We start from the raw sequence: 23,432 nt of genomic DNA, 5'->3' as shown, positions 1-23,432 counted from the left end.
TATACCAATGCTCTGCACATCACGTCCTATACTGAGGGTACGTTGTTATTTTACATGATGACCAATGGAGTGGCATCAATTTTCATGACTTAGAAGAGACAATTGTGCAAGTTATTCTTTGTGATGAAGTTAGGAAGCTTTTTCTGGAGACAGTTGGATATGTACATGGTTAAGAAATTTGACTCCCAGGTCAAAGTTTCCTCTTCAGAAGAAATACAAGCCTAAAGTTCATTCACCCAGAGATTGCCGAAGTAATGAATTGAATCCTTTTGGGCATTTCAATTCTACAATAAAACCATCGTATTGGAACTATATACCATAAGGGAAGAAAAATAACAGAGTAGATATACTCAGAATTGATTCAATTCATATATCATAGTCCGACATATTACACAGAAATCTGAGTGAATGTTCCCAAATTCATCATTTCCTGAGCCATCAAAAAGCAAAATCAGTTGGGCTGGCCATCAGAACATTTTTAGAAATGTTGACACACCCAGTATTGGATACTCAATGGCAACAGAGGGAAAACTGTTGTTGGTTTGAGCTCCGAGCTTGATGATTTGGTTGCAAACATTTTGTCCCCATTCAAGGAGAGCTCAGTGAGAGTTTTAGATTGTGCTTGTCTGGGGGGAGCACTGTCCTTTTAAATACCTTTCTGAATCCTGAGATTTTAACCTGAAATCAGACCAGGACTCAGAAAGGTATTTAAAGGCCAGTGCTCCCCCAGACAAGCACATTCCAAAACTCTCGCTGACCTCTCCTTGATTGGGGATGAAAAGTTTGCAACCAAATTGCCAAGCTCAGAGCTCAAACAACATAACTACCAACCCGATATTGGCATGTAATATTCAAAGACATTTCAGAGGGGAAACTTCCCACCTTCCCAAAGACAATGTTTAAAACTGAATCTTGACACTAAAAAAACAGTACTATAATACTGAGCACCATTACTTGATTTGGAGGTATTTTGTATGCAGGCATGAAAGTTTCCATAATCCTAATGTCAATCCTACCTCATGTCAGGAAGCGTAAATGAGTGGTTAGGAGCACCTATGTTTAAATCAATATCCACCTCAAAGGAAAGAGAACTCATCCATCTCTTAAGATCTATCTCCAAGCAGTGACGTCACGTCGTGGCGGTTCAGGAGCATTCGGCTCTGATCTCCTGAGCCGGGATTTTCGCCTCTGGACAGCCATTCGTGGCGGTGTCAGGTCCTGGAGGGATTGACAAGGCTAGGAGAGACTCTTGGAGACAGTTTGGGAGGTTGCGATCCTGAAATGTTGAAGAAGAGAGCCTGAAGTCCGAGGCAAAAGAAGTCAGCCTGTGTGGCCAGACCCAGAGACGCGACAAACTAGCTAGCAGGAAGCAACGAGATGGCAGTGGATGAAGGGGTGGCGATTGCATCAGGTTGGAAGCTTTATTTGGATTACAATTCATTTGGATAACAATTGAGATAGATGATCGTTTGAAAGAACAATCAAGTGGACTAAGGAAACCCAGGGTGAAAGGGGGGAGAGTGGAAATCGGTGGCAGTGTTTTAACCTACCACCTCTAATGCTGGGACAATAGTGAATGTAATAGTAAAAATAAGAAAACAAGAGGAATCTTGACGGAAAATTGGAGTGTGGTATGAGAGCTGAGAAGTTATTTTTGGAAGGTATTTCCGAAAAATATTGTTTTAAACTACAAGAACGCTGGTATATATTTAATTAGTTTATTGTCATATTATAGATAGGAGGAATATTGTATCAGATAACTTATATAATTCTATTTTTTTATTTACTTAGTAGCTGATTACTTTAGATTTCTTATTTTTTGTATAGATTCTTTTCTTTGGTTCCCTAATAATTCACAATTCTTATTTTACGTATAGTGTCGGTATAATTAAGAATTAAATATTGAAGAAAGCATATAATAATTTGTTTAGATAACCCTAATTGATTTGATAAAAGGAAGGTGGTAATTAATTGTCCTACTTAACCCTTTTCCCAGTGATTTATTGTGATGGAATGAAATTATTATAGTATTTATTACAACAACACCATAGGTATTTTTTCTCTAATATAGATTGCTAAGAGTTAAAAATTGATTAAGTGTATACTGATTGTGATGGAAGTTGGTCAGTAGTTAATCAAAGGTGATATTGTCTGATACGTGTTTGTATTGAAAAATAGTGGTTGATACTGATTAGGAAAGCTTCAGCATTAATAATTAAGAGACTCTGTTTATTAGAAAATCATAGAATTGATGGTAATGTGGGATAGTATATATAGGATAATAGATGAACAGGCCAAAATTATAAAAGATATGACAACTATAACCACTACTAAGACAGGGAAAAAACCTGTGCCAACGGTGGCACCATCCAGTCCAGCAGTTTTAACCCAACAAACAATTGAAGGAATGTTGGCCCCCAAGAAATTGACTACCACAACCAGCGCCCAATCAGTGCAAACCTCCTTATTAGCAATCCAGAATACGATGCTAATACTACAAGAATTTATGGCCAAAAATCACATTAAAAGTAAAGCAGACCGGGAAGCAATGAAAACTGAGCTGAAATCAGAAATAGGGGAAATGAAAACTGAAATCAGAAACCTGGACAAAAAAATAGGCTTGATCCAGGAATCAACTAAGAAAAATGAAGAAAACAATCAAGATAATTGAACAACAATCCGAACAAAATGAGAAAAAGTTAGAACTTATGAACCATAAAATTACGACTCACAACAGGAAAACTCTAGAGGCCTTAATCCACCTTGAGATGGATAGAGCCTCTTATTATTTGAGATTTCAGAACATAGAGGAAACTAGAGAGGAGGACTTAACATCGGTGATGGCTAAACTTCTACCAGATTTCCTTCAAAGAGACAAAGATGATATGATAAATTAATTTGATGATATCTACAGAGTCTATACCAGTTATGCGAGACGACACAGACTCCCTCGAGAGGTCCATATTAGATTTGCTAGAAGGAAAGTCAGAGATACTATTTACAAGATTTCTAGAGAAGAGACAATAAAATACAAAGATAAAGAAATAATAGTATTGAAACAAATACCAAGAAGAGTCTGGGAACAGAGGAAGGACTATCGATTCCTCACTAATTATTTAAATAAAAAAAATATTTCTTTTAGATGGATTACCCCGGAAGGTATTCTGACATCCTGGAATGAAAAAAGAATGAAAATTGATAACCTAAATAAAGCACAAGAGTTCTTTGAACAGCTGGGCAGATCAGAGGAGGAAACAAGTAGCAGAGACAAATTGGAAATGCCAAGTCAAGAAGAAATACAACAAAGAACTAAAGAACGAGAGGAAAACCAAAACAAAGAAGATAGAGGGGAAAGATCTACCCGAGAGGAAACAGGAGTCAAAACCAGAAGTCAAACAATAGCCAAAACTAACAAGAGGTAACACCTAAAATAAGAAAGAATGGGGAAAGGACTAACACTGACTTCTATAAATATTAATGGCTTAAACAATCCATCAAAAAGGGAAAAAAATACTTTTGAAACTTGAAAAGCTGAAATTGGACATAATATGTCTTCAAGAGATTCATATTAAACCACAAGAACAGAAATATTTACAAAACAAAAAGTTAGGGAAACTATACACATCACTAGCAGAGGAAAAAAAGAGAGGAGTAGCATTATATATCAAAGAAGAATTAGAATCGAAACTGATTTATAATGACAAGATTGGAAGAATATTAATTGTAGAGGTGGTTATACAAAACAAAAAGATTTTACTAGTAGGGATATACACCCCCAATACGAATCACAATGAGTTCTATAAAACTCTATATGCAAAATTAATAGAATTAGGCAACCCTATGATTTGCATAATTGGCGACTTTAATGCAATTTCTAACAATAAACAGGATTACGCCAGTGATCAAAAATATAAAAAAAACCACAAAATACATTGCCTAAATGTTTTTTCGTTATGGCCGAGGAATTAGATTTAGTAGATGCATGGAGGAAACTGAATCCAGAAGTGACCCAGTTTACCTTCTACTCCAATCCACACAAATCCTGGTCAAGGTTAGATATGGCATGGATGAATAATGATTTACTTAAGGATATAAAAATATAGAAATATTAACCAACACTTGGGCAGATCATAACCCGTTGCAAATAACTTGGAAAACCCAAATTTATAAAAAAGCTAGGTGGACACTTAACTCACAACTATTGAAAGAAAAAGGATACACTCAAAAAATTAAGGAAAAATTAGAGATATTTTTTAAATTCAATAAAAAATAAGATACCTCATTGCAAATTCTTTGGGACACAATGATGGGTACCTAAGGGGTATATCGATAGCCTATACAGCCAACAGAAATAAAGAAAAGTGGAAGAAACAAAACTTGTTAATAAAAAGACTAAAAGATTTGGAAGATAGACTAATGAAAGCCCCAGGGGCCGAACAAATTAAAAATGACTTGATATTATTTAAACATGAATCAAATATATTAGATCAGCAAGATTTAATTAAGACAATGCTATACACAAAACAAAATTACTTTGAATATGCAAACAAACCAGGAAGATGGTTAGCGTATAAACTGAAAAAAGAAAACCAAAAAAGAATTATATACCAATTGCAAGATAATAATGGGATATTAGAGACAGAATTGGAGGAAAAGAAAACAACCGTAAGAGACTATTTCGAGAATTTATATAACCAAGAAGAAATAGACGCAAATAAATTAGAGGAATATTTGAAAGAAAATACATTACTGCCATTAACAGAAGATAAAAGGGAGATATTAAATAAGGAGAAAACTTTAGATGAGCTAAAAGAAGTGATTAAAAGACAAAAAAGCAATAAAACTCCAGGCCCAGATGGTTTGCCAAGCGAATTATATAAAGAGACCAGAGAATCACTAGAAAAGTTGTTCCTAGAGATTTGCAATGAGGTATTATTTGAGGCAAGAGTCCCGGAATCATGGAAGGAGGCCCATATTATATTGATCCCTAAAGAGGGTGCAGATGCCACCCAGGTAAAAAATTACAGACCAATATCTCTTTTAAACACAGATTACAAAAATTTTATGAGTGTGATGGCAGAAAGATTGAAGCTAATTCTCAATGAAAGAATTCACCCTGACCAGAATGGATTTCTTCCCATGAGACAGATTAGAAATAACACAAGAATGATAATTGATTTATTAGAATACTATGAAACACATCTAGGAAGCCAAGTTGCTCTTGTCTTCCTGGATGCACAAAAGGCATTTAACAACCTAAACTGGGAATTTATGAAATGCCAGATAAACTTGATGAAATTCGGGAATAACTTCACAAATGTGTTAGATTCAATTTATTTAACTCAGAAAGCAAGGGTAATGATAAATGGAGAATTTGAAATAAAAAGGGGTGTCAGGCAGGGATGCCCATTGTTGCCTCTGCTTTTTATTACAATATTAGAAACATTACTGGACAGAATTAGAATGAATGAGGAAATTAAAGGTACTAAGATTAAAAGACAAGAATAAACTACAGGCATTTGCCGATGATGTGGTCATTATTATAGAGGATCCAATAGTCAGGACCAATCATTAAAATAAATTGATAAATTCGGTAAACTAGCTGGGTTGAAAATCACTAAGGAAAAAACCAAAATTTTAGTTAAAAATATAACAAACAATAAACAAAAAGAATTAGAAGAAATAATGGGACTACAAATTGTCAGTAAGATTAAATATTTAGGTATATGGTTGAGACCCAATACAATAACTTTGAAAGAAGACATGTTAAATTAGTACAAAAAACAGGAAGAGATTTGGAGATATGAAGCAAAATGCAGATTTCTTTATTAGGCAGAATTGCCACAATTAAAATGAATTGTTCTACCCAAACTGCTTTATTTATTCCAAACGATTCCTATATTATTGGATAAATCATTCTTCAAAGAATTGGATAAAATTACTATGAAATTCATCGGGGCAGGCAAGAAATCAAGAATTAAGAAAAAAAATTTACAGGATAATAAAAGCAGAGGCGGCTTTGGTCTCCCTGCCTGTGAGACCTATCATAAAGCAGCAATGTTAATGTGGATAAAGGATTGGTCTCAGCTGTTCAGCTGAAATCCAGAAAGAAAAATAAAGCACTCATTGGCAAGCTCAGGGCATTCCAACGCCCTATGACCTATTAGGTTACATCTGAAACACCTAATAGCCGGTAGTCCCCTACCACCCAGGGGTCTATTCCTTGCCTGCTCTGACCTCCCATAACTCCAAGATCAGCTTTAGGTACTTTTCGGATTGGTTCAGGCTTGGTTCTGAATTCCTTCAGTCCGACATCCAAATCAACCACAGTTCTGTACCATTCTGTCAAATGTTGAGGGACTCCCCTATATAAGCATGCCTGTCTAAAACTACGATCCAACCCGGCACGGAATTCCCAGACCAACAGATGCTCAGGCCAGAACCTTAATTTCCCAGCTAAACATCAGAATCCCGTACATACTCAGTTGCCGGGCTCCCATCTTGCTTCAACGCCATGACAGCTCCCTTGGTTTGTTGGACGCAAGACCTGTTCTCAAAATGATTTTTGGGTGCTTGTTGTTACTTGAACCTGGACTGATATATGGACGAATAAAGACTTGTCTATGTACCATGGAGCTGACTTTCTCTCAGCTGTTCAGCTGAAATCCAGAAAGAAAGAGAAATAAAGCTTCACAGAACGTAGACAAGTCTTTATTCGTCCATATATCAGTCCGGGTTCGAGTAACAACAAGCACCAAAAAATGATAGTAAAGTCAGCTCTGGTGCGCCTCGCAGCCAGAGCTGTATTTATCCACCAGATAATAACGTAATGAGTTTATCCACCATCCGGTGGCTGCTACCGCTGTCGGGCTTCAACAATGCTGCTGACGAAATGAAGCCCAACACGTTGCTGGGGTTGTGGGAGAGCTATCTATCTTGAAGGTCCTGAATCGATGTTGATGACAGCCGACAAAGCCAGGCATAACCGCCCCTCCCCACTTTGGTGCGACTGGCTGGGAAACTGCCTTATCAGTTGTTTGAAATTTTGCAAAGCTTTAAGCAAAACACCTCCCACTCTTACCAGCCAGGAAATACCTCGGGATGTCATTTCAGCTGGTCGACATTCCACATAGGGGATATCAAATAGATTAGGGTGGAAGGGTGACACTCGGGGAGGTGAAGGTGTTATTTGGGGGGTTGGGTGGTAGTGCGCAAGATTGCTGTAGATGGATGTTGGGTGTTTTGCTAAGGGCGGATGTTAGCTAATTAATGGGGAGGTGAACGGGAAATATAAACGTTGCTGAGAGGCAGACTGTTAGGGATATACACCCTAGCAGAACGTGCAACAGCAGTTAGTCAGGCAGGCAGATATGTGAGATAAACGTTGTTGTAGCTTACACTCAGTAAAACAGATACACTGTGCCAGTTAAATAGTTTTTATTCCAGTCAGAGTTATAGCATAGTCAAACAGTCCATATATCATACACTAGTTCAGTCCATCCGGGTATTAATCAGTTGCAAAGTCCAGTGTCGAAAAAGAGGTCAGTAAACTTACAAATAATCAGTCCAGTAATATATCTCTTTTGCAGTTAGAGATATGAAGAAAATCAAACCTCTTTTCTTCTCTCAGCAATAGCAGGGAAAACACGCAGTTATCACCATCAATCCATCATTGTCAGCAATCCAGTAAAAGCCAGTAAACAGTGAGCTCTCTTGCTCCCTCTTATGGTGATTTTACAACCGCACCCAAAATACATGTTTTACATTTAAAGTGACAAACACAATCATAGTCTATATATATTATTTTTACCCAAACTAAGTTAGGTAACCTATGTTATTCCTAACACAGACGCTCTCAGCGCTGGCTTTACTTGGACTCTCCGTTTGTTGCTGCTGTTGAAGGAAGCCAAAATAAACACACATTGCTACATCAAGACTGTGAGTGAAGTGTTTTATTGAACCAGTTTAAGCAACCTCCCATAGGAGCTGACAACTGCTTAATTTCCAGTTACCCTTGATCCGTGCATTTTTCTGTTAATTAACTGCCCACCTTTACCATCCCCTCATCACAGTATGCTTTCTGTATTCCACCAAGCCCCCTGTGCCCTCCTGGTGTATATGTGCGCCTCGAGGTCATTGTTTTAACTGTCAGCTGGTTCATTGCTCTGCCGATAACCACCCGCAACTTGTGATAGTTCAGTGTGTGATGTCATCGGGGCTCATCGTCTATCGCCGTCGGCAACTCCGACCCGGTGTCGGTCGGCTGGCAGGTGCTTACTACTGCGGTAGAATACCCAGACGCAGCGGAACACTCGGTGTCACGGCTCCAGCATGCTACAGAGCCATGACAATTGCATTAAATTGGATAACAAAAGAATTCTAACATTAGAAGGATATGACTTACAAATAGGGTGGCATGCCTTTTTGTGGAACCCAAGTAATAAAAGTCATTCATACTTCCAGAGACATACTCTATGCAAATCTTTGATAAAAACCTGGTCTGATATGATTGTTTTTTGCCTTTGAGTTAAGATTAATCCTGGAAACTGCCTGTACCAGTCCTTAAGGTATTCTTAGTGACATTATTTGGAAGCCCAACCATTATGTTCTTTCTAGGGCTGAGAGAGAGTGACTGGCCCAGAGTCACCAACTGGTTTCATGCCTATGGCAGGACTAGAACTTGCAGTTCCCTATTTTTCTAGCACAACACCTTAAACTGCTAGACCAAATTAGCTCTTGTGCCTGAGTAGTTCATTCTAACCTTAAGTAGAAACTATAAAGAAATAAAGCTGTAGATGGATGTCAAAAAAGATTTTCAGTACATAGGATGGCTCTTAGAATGTGGTATTTCAACACACCTAAATCCAGGATGAGTTCCTCCCCCCCTTCATTTAAATGTATATAATCTGGAGATTCTGCAACTGAGAAACGTAACAACAAAGGACACAAAAGAGAGACAGGAAGAGGAAGAGGGAGAGAGGGAGAGATGAGAGTACTGTGCAATTTGAAGCATCCATCAGAAAGGAAACTACTCTCTAGTGCAGGGGTTGCCAACCTTTTGGACCTCAGGGACTACCACACTCATAATTTTAAATCCCAGGGACCACTAACTGGTTCTGTAGGTGTGGCCTAAATCCCAGGGACCACTAACTGGTTCTGTAGGTGTGGCCTAATGTGTGACTTGGTGGTCATGTGACTGGCTGGGCATGGCCTGTATGTAAATATTATAAATATTTATATAAATATTGAATTTTTTATAAAAAAGGAGCAACTTTTACTCAAAATCAGGCAAAGCAGGCAAGCAGATTAAGTTGCTCACAGAATCACAGATTCATTCAGAGATCTATCTATCTGGTATCAGCTAGCTCAGTCTGTCACATAAAATTTGCTTGCAATCAAACTCATAAAATTAACTCACAACACACCATGTATATAAATATTGATTTTTTTTTTATAAAAAGAAAGCAACTTTTACCCAAAATCAGGCAAAGCAGGCAGATTGAGTTGCTCACAGAATCATTCACTGATCTATCTATCTGCCATCAGCTAGCTCAGTCTCTCAAATTTACTTGCCGTGAGTCTGCACTGAATAATAGAAACTTCAGTCCTAAGGGAGGTTCGGCTGTGCTTAAGAGCAGAGCCGAAGATCTAAAGACTAGCTAGAAAGCAAGAAATCCACCCATTTCCTGCTTCCTAGCTAATTTAAATCTCCCACGAACAGTGTGACAAAGAGTGGGGGCGGGGAAAGATTATAATCTGTCATCAAGCATCAGAAGTTTTTCATGTGTGGTGAAAAATGGATCAAAAGAAATGTAATCTAATCTATCTGTGCCAGGTATGCGGCCTCAGAGAAGCAAGCAGCTGCAGCAGCAGTTAAAACTGCCCCCCCCCATCTCAAGGGAGAAAAACGTTGGGAGGAAAGCCTTGTTTATTTTACCACCATGGCCCTTAAATCAGTATAATCCCTCATCTACACAAAAACTGACGCGTGTCTTAGCATAAGGGAGAGCAAAAACTCAGACATGTTTTTTTATTGTTATTGTTATTACTGGATTACTTGAAAACGAGTATGGTGAAATTAATTTTTAGAAAAAGCGAAGAAAACAACAAGCCTACAGCTTTATCATCAGATGACATCTGTGAATTCCCTAGGCTAATTATACTATTTCTTACTAGTTTTTTCAGATTAAAATGTATTACTCACATGACACTGCGAGGCCTGCTGATTCCAGCAGGAATAGAGCTTGCAAAAGAAAAAAGAAAAAAGCAAGAATTTGAAAAATTCATTTCTGAGCGATAGCTTGATGCTTCGCAACTGTTGTGCACTGACAGAAAAGCTCAAAGCCACAATTTCCTTTGCCAAAGGAGAGCTGTAAAAACCAAGGGTTTGTTCCTGAACTCCTGCAAATGGCCGGTTATCTTCCATTTATTTGTCAGTTCAGCCCTCCCCAGAGGCCATCTTGATTCTGTTAGGGCCAGTTTAAAAAATATATATCCCCAGCCGGCCTAACACATTCTTTGCTCCACTAATTCCACATTATTCCAGGCTAGGCTGATTTCAGGCTAAAAGATCTGCAGGCGAACAGAAGGATCATTGTAGATACTCTGAGATGCATCTCTCTAGCACAATATGGGTGCAATGCTGAATTAAGTGCGCCCATTTAAGGCAAAAGGCAAAGATGGGGAGGGGGGTCCAGGGACTGTTCACAGCAATGATTTGGAGTTTTTCTGCAAGTTTTTGGAGGAACAAAGATAAAGGGATAGTGGGGGGGAAATGAACCATTTTGGACGCTGTAATTTAAAGAGGTTTGACATTGACACTCTCTCTCTCTCTCTTCCTCCCTCCCTCCCTTTCTCTCTCTCTCTCTCTCTGTGTGTGAAGGAGAGAGAATCAGATACTTCCAAAAGTTCAGTGACAGCTTCCAAGAAATTTCAGATGCCTTCTGATTTGACACACACCAAGCACTGTGTGTCCTGGACTTCTTCCCTGAAAATGTCACCCACTTCTTCTCCAGGATCGACCTCTTTAAATAGCTCATTTTATTTACGGTGTGCATAGTGTTAATGTCCCTCCGTTGCTCTATTTTCAAGGATGGAAAAGCAGTTGCTAAGCATTTCTAAATGACAGCCCCAGGGTTCATTAAAAATATGGCAAACATTTGCTAAGCTCATTAAGTGCAATTTTTGTGTGTGTGTATCAGATTCCTCCTCTGCATGTTCTGCATGACCAAACATCTATTAAGCCTAATCCCATTGATGAGGCTGATATATTCAAACCAGCAATTAGACAAAACAAAAGGCTTACTTATTGAGAGATTCATAAATGGGCTTTTCATATTGGTCTAAGCCGTTCCCTTCCATTTAATCCCTACCTACTCGAGCACTCCCTTTGTTTGATTATAGGCTGTCAGATTTAGGGATTCTGACTGAATCAAAATCTGAAGTAAACTAGAAATACACAATAATTACCCTAGCCAGGCCCTCTGTGCATTTCATCCATGCATTTATAAGCAAAACAAATGCACAGATGAAATTGCACAAATGAAAAATCCCCATTAGAAGAAGCTTACGGGGTCTGCTGCTTAGGAGAGAGAGAGAGAGGGGAAAAAAAAGAGGGAGAGAGAGACAGTGTTTGACAAGCATTTCACTTCCAATCTCAGCCGTTTCTCAAGTTGCTCCTTTGTTACCCATCACTCTTGTCTTTATCCCCTTGTCTGATTTGCTCTTTGGCAGATAATCCACTGTTGGATTTGCTAATGGAGAAACTGAGTCTGAAGATGGAGAGTTCAGCCAAGAGCACCACTGCTCAAGATGCCTCTGAAGCTTGAATGAGCTCCTGAACTTTGAGAATTCACACAGCAGAGGAGGCTCACCCTGAAAGACAGTGCCACCAGTTCCTGTCATTTCTACCTAAAGGCTTACAAAAAGCAGGTGTGTGTGTGTGTGTGTGTGTGTGTGTATGTGTTAAAAATTCCTGAGGGTTGCTAACGATTATGTGTACACATATATGCATGCATGAGTGTTTGTTTATTTATTTAGGGGACATGATGTCTCAGCAATTAAAGACACTGAGCTTGTCAGCTGGAAAGCTGACAGCCCGGGGTTCAAGTTCTGACCACCACACAATGGATTGAGCTCCCATTATTTACACCAGCTCCTGCCCACCTAGCAGTTCGAAAGCATGCAAATTAGATAAATGGGGTAGGTGGGAAGGTAGCAGCATTCCATGCACCTCGATGTATAGGTCAGTAGTGGGATCCTACCTTAGATGCTACAGTGGGTGATTGTGTGCGCACACACCCCTAAAGTGCGCACATCTAACAATCCAGTCAGCTGAGAGGATAAAGATGAATGAAAAGCTAGGAGCGACCCTCCCACCCTCCCATGCACTTTTCGGTCTTTTATCCTCTCAGCTGATCGTCGGAGGCTTTTTTCCCCTCCTCTCAGCTGATCAGAAGCTTTTTTTAATTACTGGTTGGGTGGAACTGGTAGTTATTTTTACTACCGGTTCAGGTGAACCGGGTTGAACCAGTAGCATATCACCATCAGTATAGTGTCTTTGGAACAACGTTGGCCTCCTGGGCTAAGAAATGGAGAGGAATACAGCACCACAAAATTAGACACCAATGTACAGGGGAAACCTTTATCTTTACTGTTTATTTATTTAAATTAGACTTTATGGAATTCTTTCCAACTTACAGAAGATGAAGTGACAGACATAGAACATAGCATCATAAGGCTGGAAGAGGCCTTCTAATCCAACCCCTTGCTCAAGGCAGGAGACATTATACATCCCAGTCAAATGATTGTTCAGTCTATTGTTGAAAACCTCCAGTGTTGAAGCACCTACAATTCTAGGAGGCAAGCTCTTCAATTGATTAATTGTTTTCACTGTCAGAAAGTTTCCCTGTACTTCTAGGTGGGATCTCTCTTTAATAAACTCCTACTTATTACTTCTTGTCCTACTGTCTGGTTTTTTTGAGAATAACCCTCTTTGTGACATTCCTTCAATATAGCACTAGTTGGCAAAATATATACTGCCCTGACACAACACAGGTAGTTCTCACTTATGGATCTAAATTGCAACCAGCAGCTCCATCACTTCAATGGTGCAATCACGAAATGTTACACTACCACACTGACTTAAGATATCAGTTTCGGCTGCAGTCATTAGCAAATCTGCACGGATCATTTAGCCTGATGTTACACAATCATGACTTGCAATTTCCTGCTGGCTTCCCCATTGAATTTTGCTTGTTGGAGGCTGGCTGTGAAGGTTGCAAATGGTGATCAAGTGACTTTGGGATGCTGTGACCATCATAATTATGCACCAGTTGCCAAGCAACTGAATTGGGATCAATGACTTCCAAAATATTATGCCAGCTGCAACTTTGAAGTCTCATCATTAGTCTCCTTTTCAAGTACCATCATAAAGTACCATCGTTGAAAAAAGTGGTCAGGAAGCAAGGATTATCTTAATTAATTTATCTACACCAAAGATAAAGTAGCCAGAGCTTTCTTATATTTATCACCCATAATGAGCAAAGTATCAAAAATTCTCTAGGTTTTTGCTTTCGAGCAGGAATAGAAATTTCCTTGCCACTGGAAATAGATGGCACTTGTCTTATTTCAATATCGTAAGCAGATGGAAATACAGCATCAGCCTGGTTTGCAAAGAGAGATGGTAGTGATGAACTTGATATGGGGAGGGGGGATGATGTGAGGGAGTAGTGTCAAAAGAATTAAGATGGCAATTGCAGCATTGAGGTCCAAGTCCAGCCTTTTATACTTTCACGCAAGGTTAGTGTATCTATCAAAGGAGTAAAACATTCAGCCAGTTCGGTCCAGTGGTTAAGGTACCAGGCTAGGGATTAGAAGGCCTTGAGTTGTATTTCTGCTTTGGCCATGAAAGCCAATTTGGTGACCTTGGGCCAGTCTCTCTCTCCCTCTCCCCCCTCTCTCTCTTCCTCTCCTCCCCTTTCTCAGCCCAACCCACCTTACAGGGTTGTTGTTGTGGGGAAAATAGGAGGCGGAAGGAGTATTAAATATGTTTGCTGCCTTGAGTTATTTGTAAAAATAAATAAATAAGATTGGATATTAATAAATAAATCTTGACTCCCCCTTGCAAACATTGTTGGAAATGATAAAGTCAAAGATAGAACTGTCATCCAACTGTTCTAACCAAAAAGATAACAGTCTGAGATTAATTGATATTGTGCAAAAGACAACAATAAGAATATTTTCAAATCAAGGTCTCTAAAATATTCAGATTTTTAAAAAACAGGTTAAATAATTCTTGCAATTGCCACATGGATTCAGAGAACAATTTTTTTATGATCAAGGTCCTCAACTTACAACCATAACTGAGCCCAGAATTACTGTCATTAGTCATGTCAGTTGTTAAGCAGGTCTTCACCTAACTGACTCAATTTGATATTTTTGTGGCAACATTAAAGCAATCACCAAGATCATTAATCTAATCTGTGGTTGTTAAGCAAGCCTATTCCCTGCCAAGGACATTATTTTGCTGGAAACCGGAAATAAACATTGGTTTCCTGCAAAAAAAAAAAATCATCAACATTGTAGTCATGTGACCACGGGATGCTGCAAATGGCTGTAAATGCATAAATGCATATCTGCAGTAGCAAGAGTCATATGGTAGCACCTAGCCATCTCTAGAATTTGGTGGCTTGCCAAAGTATTGCATTGCGCCTTGTTTTTATTTCAAACCCAATATACTAGCAAGTCAAAGCAGCACAAATATCAAAAGGATAACATTTAGCTGCTAACAGGGGAAGATGCTAAGTAATTATTTTCCATCTCTTAAATATGTCAGAAGGTAAATTGCTAGCAATTTAGTCAGTACAAGCGACAGGATTTCTTCACACTAAGACGAATAACATGAGAGATTCACAGATATCAGCGGTAGTCATAGTGTGCCATTATCTGGGATTCTCATTAAAAATATTGAGCAAATAATGAGTGGTGTTCTGTTCATGAGCATTGATGTACAATTCCTTATTATTCTTTAATGCTCTTATCTGATTTATATTCTACCTTTTCTTTTTTTAAAATCAAGGCAGCTTAAATGAAAATCTTCCTCCATTTTATCCAAAGACTGTATAAACTTCATCAGTTGAGGTTAATTTGGCCCACAAACCTGACTATTTTATGACCCTGTCAAGATGTGGCAGAAATTCCAGGCTCCATTAGGACAATAAGTCGAGGACTGCCTGTATATGAAGTGTTCCAATATCTCAGGGGTTGCCACAAAAGTGAGGGGGACAACCTATTCTCTAAAGCACCTAAAGGCAGGACAAGAAGCAATGGTGGAAAACAAATCAAGGAGAGAACCAACCCAGAAATAAGGAGAAAGTTCCTGACAGAACAATTAATCAGTGGAACAACTTATCTTCAGAAGTTAGAGAGGTTTTCAAAAAGAGACTGTTCTCGGGCCAGCCGCGGCTTGGAAATAAAAGCCGGGTTTTCCTTCTTTTCCCCAAGCATGTACTGGAGCACAATAAAGAGCTGAACTTTGTCACTGACTCCGAGCTTCCTTCCTGCGCCGGACACGACACTGGCGGCGAAGGTGGGATCAGAAGGAACCACCAAGCACGTGTCCGGAGGAAGACAAAGACCAACACGATGGCGGCCTCACTCCGCCCGCACAATTCAACCCGACTACCGAGGACTGGGAATCGTACGCTGACCGTTTCCAGATGTACCTCGAGAGTAACAACTTGAAGGATGCCAACGGAAACAAGAAAGGGGCTGTTTTCCTGACACATTGCGGGCCCGCAGTGTTCAAAATGGCGAAAGCCCTCGCCAAACCCGCCCGGCGTAAAGAGCGATGGACTGGGCCGACCTTGCGCCATTATTAAAAAACCACTACGCTCCTACCGTGCCCATCCTCATCCGACGAGACGAATTCTACCGGCGAAATCAGCGGCAGGACGAGAGCATAAACGACTTCATAGCCGCTCTAAGGGACCTCGGGGTTTGTGCGAATTCCATGAACTAGACGGCGTCCTCCGAGACCGCGTGGTCCTAGGTCTCCGGGACCAGGCGCTGAAAAGCCGTCTAATGGCAAAGGGGACATCAGTCTCGATGTCGCCCTGGCAGAAGCGTCTGCCGCCGAAGCCACCAAGAAATCGGCAGCTCGACTACGGAAAGCGGAGAACGGGACCGCACCGACAACCCGAGGCTAACCGCCGAGAAACCGCCACACACCACGGCGACCTGGACTCCGCCTCGGACACCCCAGACGAAGAAGAAGAAGAAGACGTCCATCGGCTCCAGACACGACGAGACCAACGAGGTCGTAAGTCGGGGACCCAGTGTGCGGGTGCGGGGGCAACCACTACCGAGCAGACTGCCGTTTTTCGGCGCGACCTGTCGGAATTGCAACAAGAGGGCCACATCGCCCGAGTCTGCCGGCTTCGGAAAAATTACAGCCCCGGCGCCGAGAGCCGAGCAACCGGCAGCGAGACAACACCTCCCCAGGAACCGAGAGCACCAACCCGACACTCGTTGGAATAGGGACGGCGGGGCCGGCGAAACGGGGAGACCAACAGAGGAGGAAACCCACCAGACACTCACAATTGGCCACGCCGAGACCAACGATGCCCGTAAGGTCTACGTGGAAGTAAGCATCGAGGGCGAGCTTTGCCGCATGGAGGTGGACTCCGGGTCCTACCTTTCCATGATCGCCTGGGAAGAAATCAGCGACTAGTACCAAATCTCCACAAGGCTGAACTAGAGAACCAAAGATTGATAGTCAAAGACTACCAAGGGAACCGCATCCCGTCATCGGGACCGGACAGTTCAATGTAGCCTTCAAGGACCGCACCGCAAAACTTCCCATCACAATAGTGGACCGGAACCGACCAAGCCTCCTGGGACTCCAATGGTTCGCACCATTGGGCATCGGGGTCACCGGGAGAAACCGCACTGAGGAAACCGACTGGGAACAGCAGCTGGCTAAGGACTTCCAGGAAGTATTCGACGGCACCTTAGGCAAGTACCGGGGACCCCTATCTCTTTCAGTTTAGACCCAAACGTCAACCCCATCCGCCTAAAGCCGAGGCGGGTGCCTTTCGGCTTCGGGGAAGATAGACGAGCAGCTAGACAAGCTGCGTCAAACAGGGGTTCTGCAGCCAATTGATCACGCCCGGTGGGAGACCCCAATAGTCACCCCAGTTAAGCCAGACGGGTCAATAAGGATTTGTGGGGACTATAAGGCCACCCTCAACTGCGCCCTGCAACAAAGCGCATACCCGTCCCAGTCGTGCAACATCTACTTCACTCACTGGGGGCGGTAAAGTCTTGGCGGCTCGACCTGGCACAAGCCTATCAGCAGCTGCCGGTCGATGACGAAACCGCCGAAGCACAGACTATTGTTACCCACCGGGCGTTTCGTTGTAACCGACTCCAGTTTGGAGTCAGCGTGGCCCGGGATTTTTCAAAGCCTCATGGAGAGACTCCTACAAGGAATAAAAGGGGTGGTCCCTTACTTCGATGACGTACTAGTATCAGCAACCAACCGGGAAGAACTAGAGGGTCGCCTAAGGGAAGTACTAGAGAAATTCAAAGGGGCCGGTTTAAAAGTGAAAAGAGAAAAATGCCAACTTTACACAGAGAAAGTCGAGTTTCTGGGATACCTCCTAGACCGACATGGCATCCACCCGACCAGGGACAAAGTAAAAGCCATCAAGGAAGCCCCGACCCCAAAAACAAGACAGAGTTACAGGCATTTCTGGGACTACTCAATTTTTATAACGTGTTCTTACCCCAAAAGGCAACCGCGGCGGAGCCTTTGCATAGGCTACTGGATAAAACATCAAAATGGTCCTGGGGGACGCGTGAGGAAACCGCATTCAGGAAAACAAAAGACCTGCTAACCTCGGATGCCGTCCTCATGCAATACAACGAGACTCTACCCCTTACCGTCACATGCGACGCCTCACCTTTTAAGGCGTCGGTGCCGTCCCTCAGCCATACCCTAACGGACGGAAAAGAAGCACCCATTGCATTTTCTCAAGAACACTTAGCAAGCCAGAAAGAAACTACAGCCAACTAGACAAGGAAGCCCTTGCCATCGTCGCAGCCGTAAAGAAATTCCACGAGTATCTTTACGGCCGTCGGTCTAATTATCACAGATCACAAACCGTTGCTAGGAATCCTGGCGGGAAACAGGGCCACACCGAACATCATATCCCCAGGATGACAAGGTGGTCCGATTCCTCGCCGCTTACGACTACCGGCTCATACACCGCCCGGTAAGACAATCACCCATGCAGACGCACTAAGCTGTTCACCATTACCCGACCTCGACGACGACCCAGCACCCACGGCCCACCACCCTCAGCATAGAGCGCTACCCGATCTGCCCTGCTAACGCGTCAGACATTGCCCGAGAAACAAATAAAGACAAGCGTCTGGCGCAGGTATTGCACTGGGTAGAAAGGGTGGCGAAAAAGAACAACGACGAATCATTCAAACCCTTCAGAAACAGACAAACCGAACTATCTCTACAGAAAGGTTGTTTGTTATGGGGGACAGGGTGGTCATACCAGAGAAGTTGCAAGGAAAGTGTTAAAACTTCTGCATGACGGGCACCCAGGCATCGTACGAACAAAAGCCTTGGCCAGAAGTTGCCGCGTGGTGGCCAGGCATAGACAAAAAGAAATTGAAGGGTGGGTGGCCAGGTGTTCACGCTGCCAGAAACCAGACCAAATCCCCTGCCGCGCCAATATTAGAATGGGAGACCCCAGGGGACCATGGTCTAGAGTACATATAGACTTTGCCGGTCCCACAAGGGGCACACATTCCTCATCCGCAAGTGGACGCTTACTCCAATGGCTGGAGGTAGCGACATAGGCCACCACAACTGAAGCCGTCACCAGGGTACTAAATAAACTGTTCGCGACCCACGGCGTCCCGGATGTCGTCGTGTCGGACAACGGGCCCCAATTCACCTCGCTGGAATTCGAAAATTCCTAGCAGAAAAAGGGCATCGACACGCCTTGACAGCGACGGCTCATCCGGCCAACGGCTACTAGGCGGAACGGATGGTCCAATTCACAAAGAAAACCATCCAGAAAATCGAGCACGGAATATACAGGAAAAAATAAATAAACTGCTTCTAATACAACATATAACCCCTAACACAACAACAAACAAAAGCCCGGCAGAATTACTGATGGGGAGGAAACTAAGGTCCCCACTTGACAGACTGCACCCCACATACAACCCGGAGAAGCCCCGGACTCATCAAGCAAACACCGGGCATTTAAACCAGGCGATGTAGTCTACGCAAAAAACCTTACGGAGACCCACTATGGGTACCGGCAACTATAACCCAAATAACAGGTCCCCATTCATACAGACTACAAACAACGGACGGACAAGCATGGAAACGCCACATAGATCAGTTAAGATCTCGAATAAAAAACACAACCGACACGCAAGCAAACACAGACAACCCCATTAACACTAACCAAGGGGGAGGGAAAATACAGGGGACCAAGAAAGAATAGAACACAACCAACTATACTCACCAGATATCAGCCAACTCGAAGCCGCACCAAGGAAAAGCAGCCAAGCCAGCTCGACCAGCCCGGAAAGACCAAGCGGGAGCGGCAAAAGCCGCAGCTCGACCAACCCGGGTAGCCCGAAAAGCCACCCCCGACTCTTTGAAGCAGTTTTCTTCCTGGGCTGGTGGAGCAGCGCGAGAGCGACTGAGAGAGCCCACCCTGAGGTAACAACATCAGATGTTACCTAGTCAGGTAATGAAACGATCTGCAAGCAAACCACCAAACTCGGATTCTCCCCCCACCCGCCCCGGTCCTTGAAAAAGTGTTTGTGCTTGAAACTGGTCCCTGGTACAAAAAAGGTTGGGGACCACTGCTCTAAAGCACCTAAAGGCAGGACAAGAAGCAATGGTGGAAAACAAATCAAGGAGAGAACCAACCCAGAAATAAGGAGAAAGTTCCTGACAGAACAATTAATCAGTGGAACAACTTATCTTCAGAAGTTAGAGAGGTTTTCAAAAAGAGACTGAAGTAGTATAGGGTCTCCTACTTAAGCAAGGCGTTGGACTAGAAGACCTCCAAGGTGCCTTCCAACTTTCTTATTCTGTTATTCTATTATTTGGTCCAGAACAGCTTGAACTGCTTTCAGTGTAGACATTTTTTTCCCCAAGGCCTGCCGAACTATACTGGGAACCACAACATCTGGAAGGAGGTACAACATCATCCAGAGAGAAAGAAATATTATTAATTTCCCTGGAATGTTTTACATATGGGTCAACAAGTTTTGTACATCTCTATTATAAGTCTACAGGGCACAGGTTGGATTGAGAAAAAAAAATTCACCCAGTTGATTTCCATGATAAAAGGTTGATTTGAAATTAGGTTTATCTAGTCATGTGGTCGCCCACTGGTGGTCCGCGAGAAAATTTTTGTGGTCCGCAGAGAAATGTCACGCCCAAAGCAGCCCCCCAAAGCAATTAATCCAGGCTGTGTGGGAACACAAGGATGCGCCGCCCACATGGCCCACGGGAACACAAGGCTTGCGTTGCTTGCATTGCAAACAACACAAGGTATTGAGGTGAGGGGGGAAAGGGTGAAGAGGGGAACTTGCCCCACTCACCCCATGCACCTTGCCTGGCCACCAGGCTGCTTCTTTCCGCTTCTTTCTTCTTCTGCTTTTGGCTGCATGCAAGGAAAGCAGCAAACATTTCTTTATCTTCCCCAAACTCTGCCAGAAATTAGTCTTTGGGACCCAAGGCATCCTGCTCCAAGAGTCTGTGCCAGCAAAGACTCGTTTCTGGTGGTGTTTGGGGGAAAGAAAGACCTTCTGCTTTTATGGCTTTCCTTGCATGAAGCCAAAAGTCTCTCTCTCCCCCCCTGAGAACGGAGCTGGAAACGGTATCCTGTGATCCCAAATAAAGAACGATCGGTCAGTAGGAAAATGGGGTGTGGAATTTTCCTGCAGACTTTTTGGGGGATTTCCCCAGGGTCACTGTCTGCAGAAACCCTGGGAAAATCCCCCAAAAAAGTCAACAGGAAAAAACCCCCACCCTGTTTTCCTACCGCCATTCTTTATTTAGGATCACAGAATACCCTCCCGCTCTCTCTTCCTGAGAATGGAGCTGAAAAGCAGGTTAGGAATGTGGCTGCCTTGGAGCGGATGAGGGTTGTGTGAGGAACCTCTGTGTGTGTGTGTGTGTGTGTGTGTGTGTGTGTGTGTGTGTGTGTAAGAGAGAGAGAGAGAACATCACCATCAGCCCTCCGAGGTTAAATCGGATCTCTCTTTCTCTCCCATCAACGTCAGCAAGCTACCGTCAGTTAAAATTCATATTAGTGGTCCACGGGATTTAAAATTATGACTTTGGTGATCCCTGAGATCCAAAAGGTTGGCGACTCCTGATCTAGTCCTAGTCCAAAAATTTAACCATTAAATTATATAAACATTTGGAATAAAACAGAAGGAACTCTTTCCTCTGAATTGTTTTTCACACATATACTTCACATGCCTCTTCCAAATATTTACAATAAATATAAAGGAATATTCCTCTGGTTGATTTATATTGAACATTGGTCTTTTATACCTTTCCTTCATAATTCAAACACGAAATCTCTTTTATAAACTATTTGTACATGGAAATAAAGGCTATTATTATACAATAGGGAATGAAAAATATTTCCATGATCTTCTGTAAATAGTACAATTAATCTAACTCTAAATAAAAGTGCCATATTTAATTTGGATTGTATGACCAAATATTGAATGGATTAGTAAATTATAGAATTTTCAAACAATTTTAATTTTTTGCAATGAACGCTGCATCATACTAACTTTGCTTATTGGAAGAGCTTATATTTCTGTCATAACGAAAAAGAATGTTACTACAAAGAGATGAATGTTAAATTATCCAAATCCTCTCCTGCCAAATGAAAATTAATTCAGCAAATAATAATAATCCAGAGGGTGTGTGTGACATAAGTATGAGTCCATACATACCAGATTTGAACACCAATTTAGTTATTCCTCAGCTTCCGTCACAGGAAACCAGAAAGAAGAAAGAGAATTAACAATATGCTTAGCTCTAAAACAACACAGTATACTTAAATCTGGGTACTTTATAACAGCTGTTCACATAGGTAAAGTAAGTTAAACTGCCTTTAAATTTTCCATCTCATGCAATTGACCCTTTAGTATCTATATAATTTTATGAATATTTGGAATATTTTTCTATTGAATTATATAAAATGTGTTTAGGCAAAAATGAATTCAAGAGGATAATTAAGAAATATATATGTACAATATATGTGTATATGTACATATGCTATACATACTTTCTATCACATCTGGAAATATTTGTGGGTGTATATAGTTTGATTGGTTTCCACCAAGAATAAATAGCGTTGGTTAGAATATTTTTTTAAGCAGTGGTCATCAACCAGTGGGCCAGGGACCACTGGTGGTCCGCAAGAAAAATTTGTTGGTCTGCAGATAAATGTTACCCCCAAAACATGGGACTCTGCAAGGCATTCTGCTCCAAGAGGCTGCGCCGATGTGACAAGTCTCACAAAGACTCATTTCTGGTGGAGTTTGGGGGAGAGAAAGAAAGACTTCTGCTGCTTCTGCTGCTTTCCTTGCATGAAGACAAAAGTCTCTCTCTCTCTCTCTCTCTCTCTCTCTCTCTCTCTCTCTCTCCCTCTGAAAATGTAGCTGGACATGGTATCCTGTGATCCCAAATAAAGAATGATCAATTTTTTCTGCAGACATTTTTTCCCAGGGTCTCTGGTCCGCGGGATTTGAAATTATGAGTTTGGTGGTCCCTGAGGTCCAAAAGGTTGGAGACCCCTGTTTTAAAGACCCCTTTCTTCTTTCAGATAAAGGTATTTTCTACATTCAGTCTTAAAAGGCCCCGTCATAACTTATGGGCATGCACTGGAGGGCTAGTAGCATCATGCACATCAGGAAATGCAGTAAAGATGATGCTACATGAATTATATTATATCTTTAGTGACATTTCTGAAATACTATTATTAGGGCTTATACTGGTTGTCTGTGGCAGGTCCCCTTGTCTCAAACACCAATATCTTCTCCATTGTATAGCCCTAGGTTTGAGATGTCCCACTCCAATGAATTACCTGGAACAATTTAGATACCTTTTGGACATATATCAAATATATTTCTTTGTTTAGACCTTTCCAAACTTGTTTTGTAGCATGTTTCACTATCTATCTATCTATCTATCTATCTATCTATCTATCTATCTATCTATCTATCTATCTATCTATCTATCTCCTGCCTTTATTATTTTTACAAATAAGTCAAGGAGGTGAACATATCTAACATACCTTCCTCCTTTTTTATTTTCCCAACAACAACTCTGTGGGTTGGCTAAGAGGGACTGGCCC

Source organism: Notechis scutatus, chromosome 2 (assembly GCF_049901735.1).
Source record: "Notechis scutatus isolate UNSWTSFEM ecotype Mainland chromosome 2, rNotScu1.2, whole genome shotgun sequence".
In the NCBI taxonomy this organism is placed as follows: Eukaryota; Metazoa; Chordata; class Lepidosauria; order Squamata; family Elapidae; genus Notechis; species Notechis scutatus.
The sequence above is the reverse complement of the archived record's forward strand: the minus strand, read 5'-3'. Positions refer to the sequence as shown.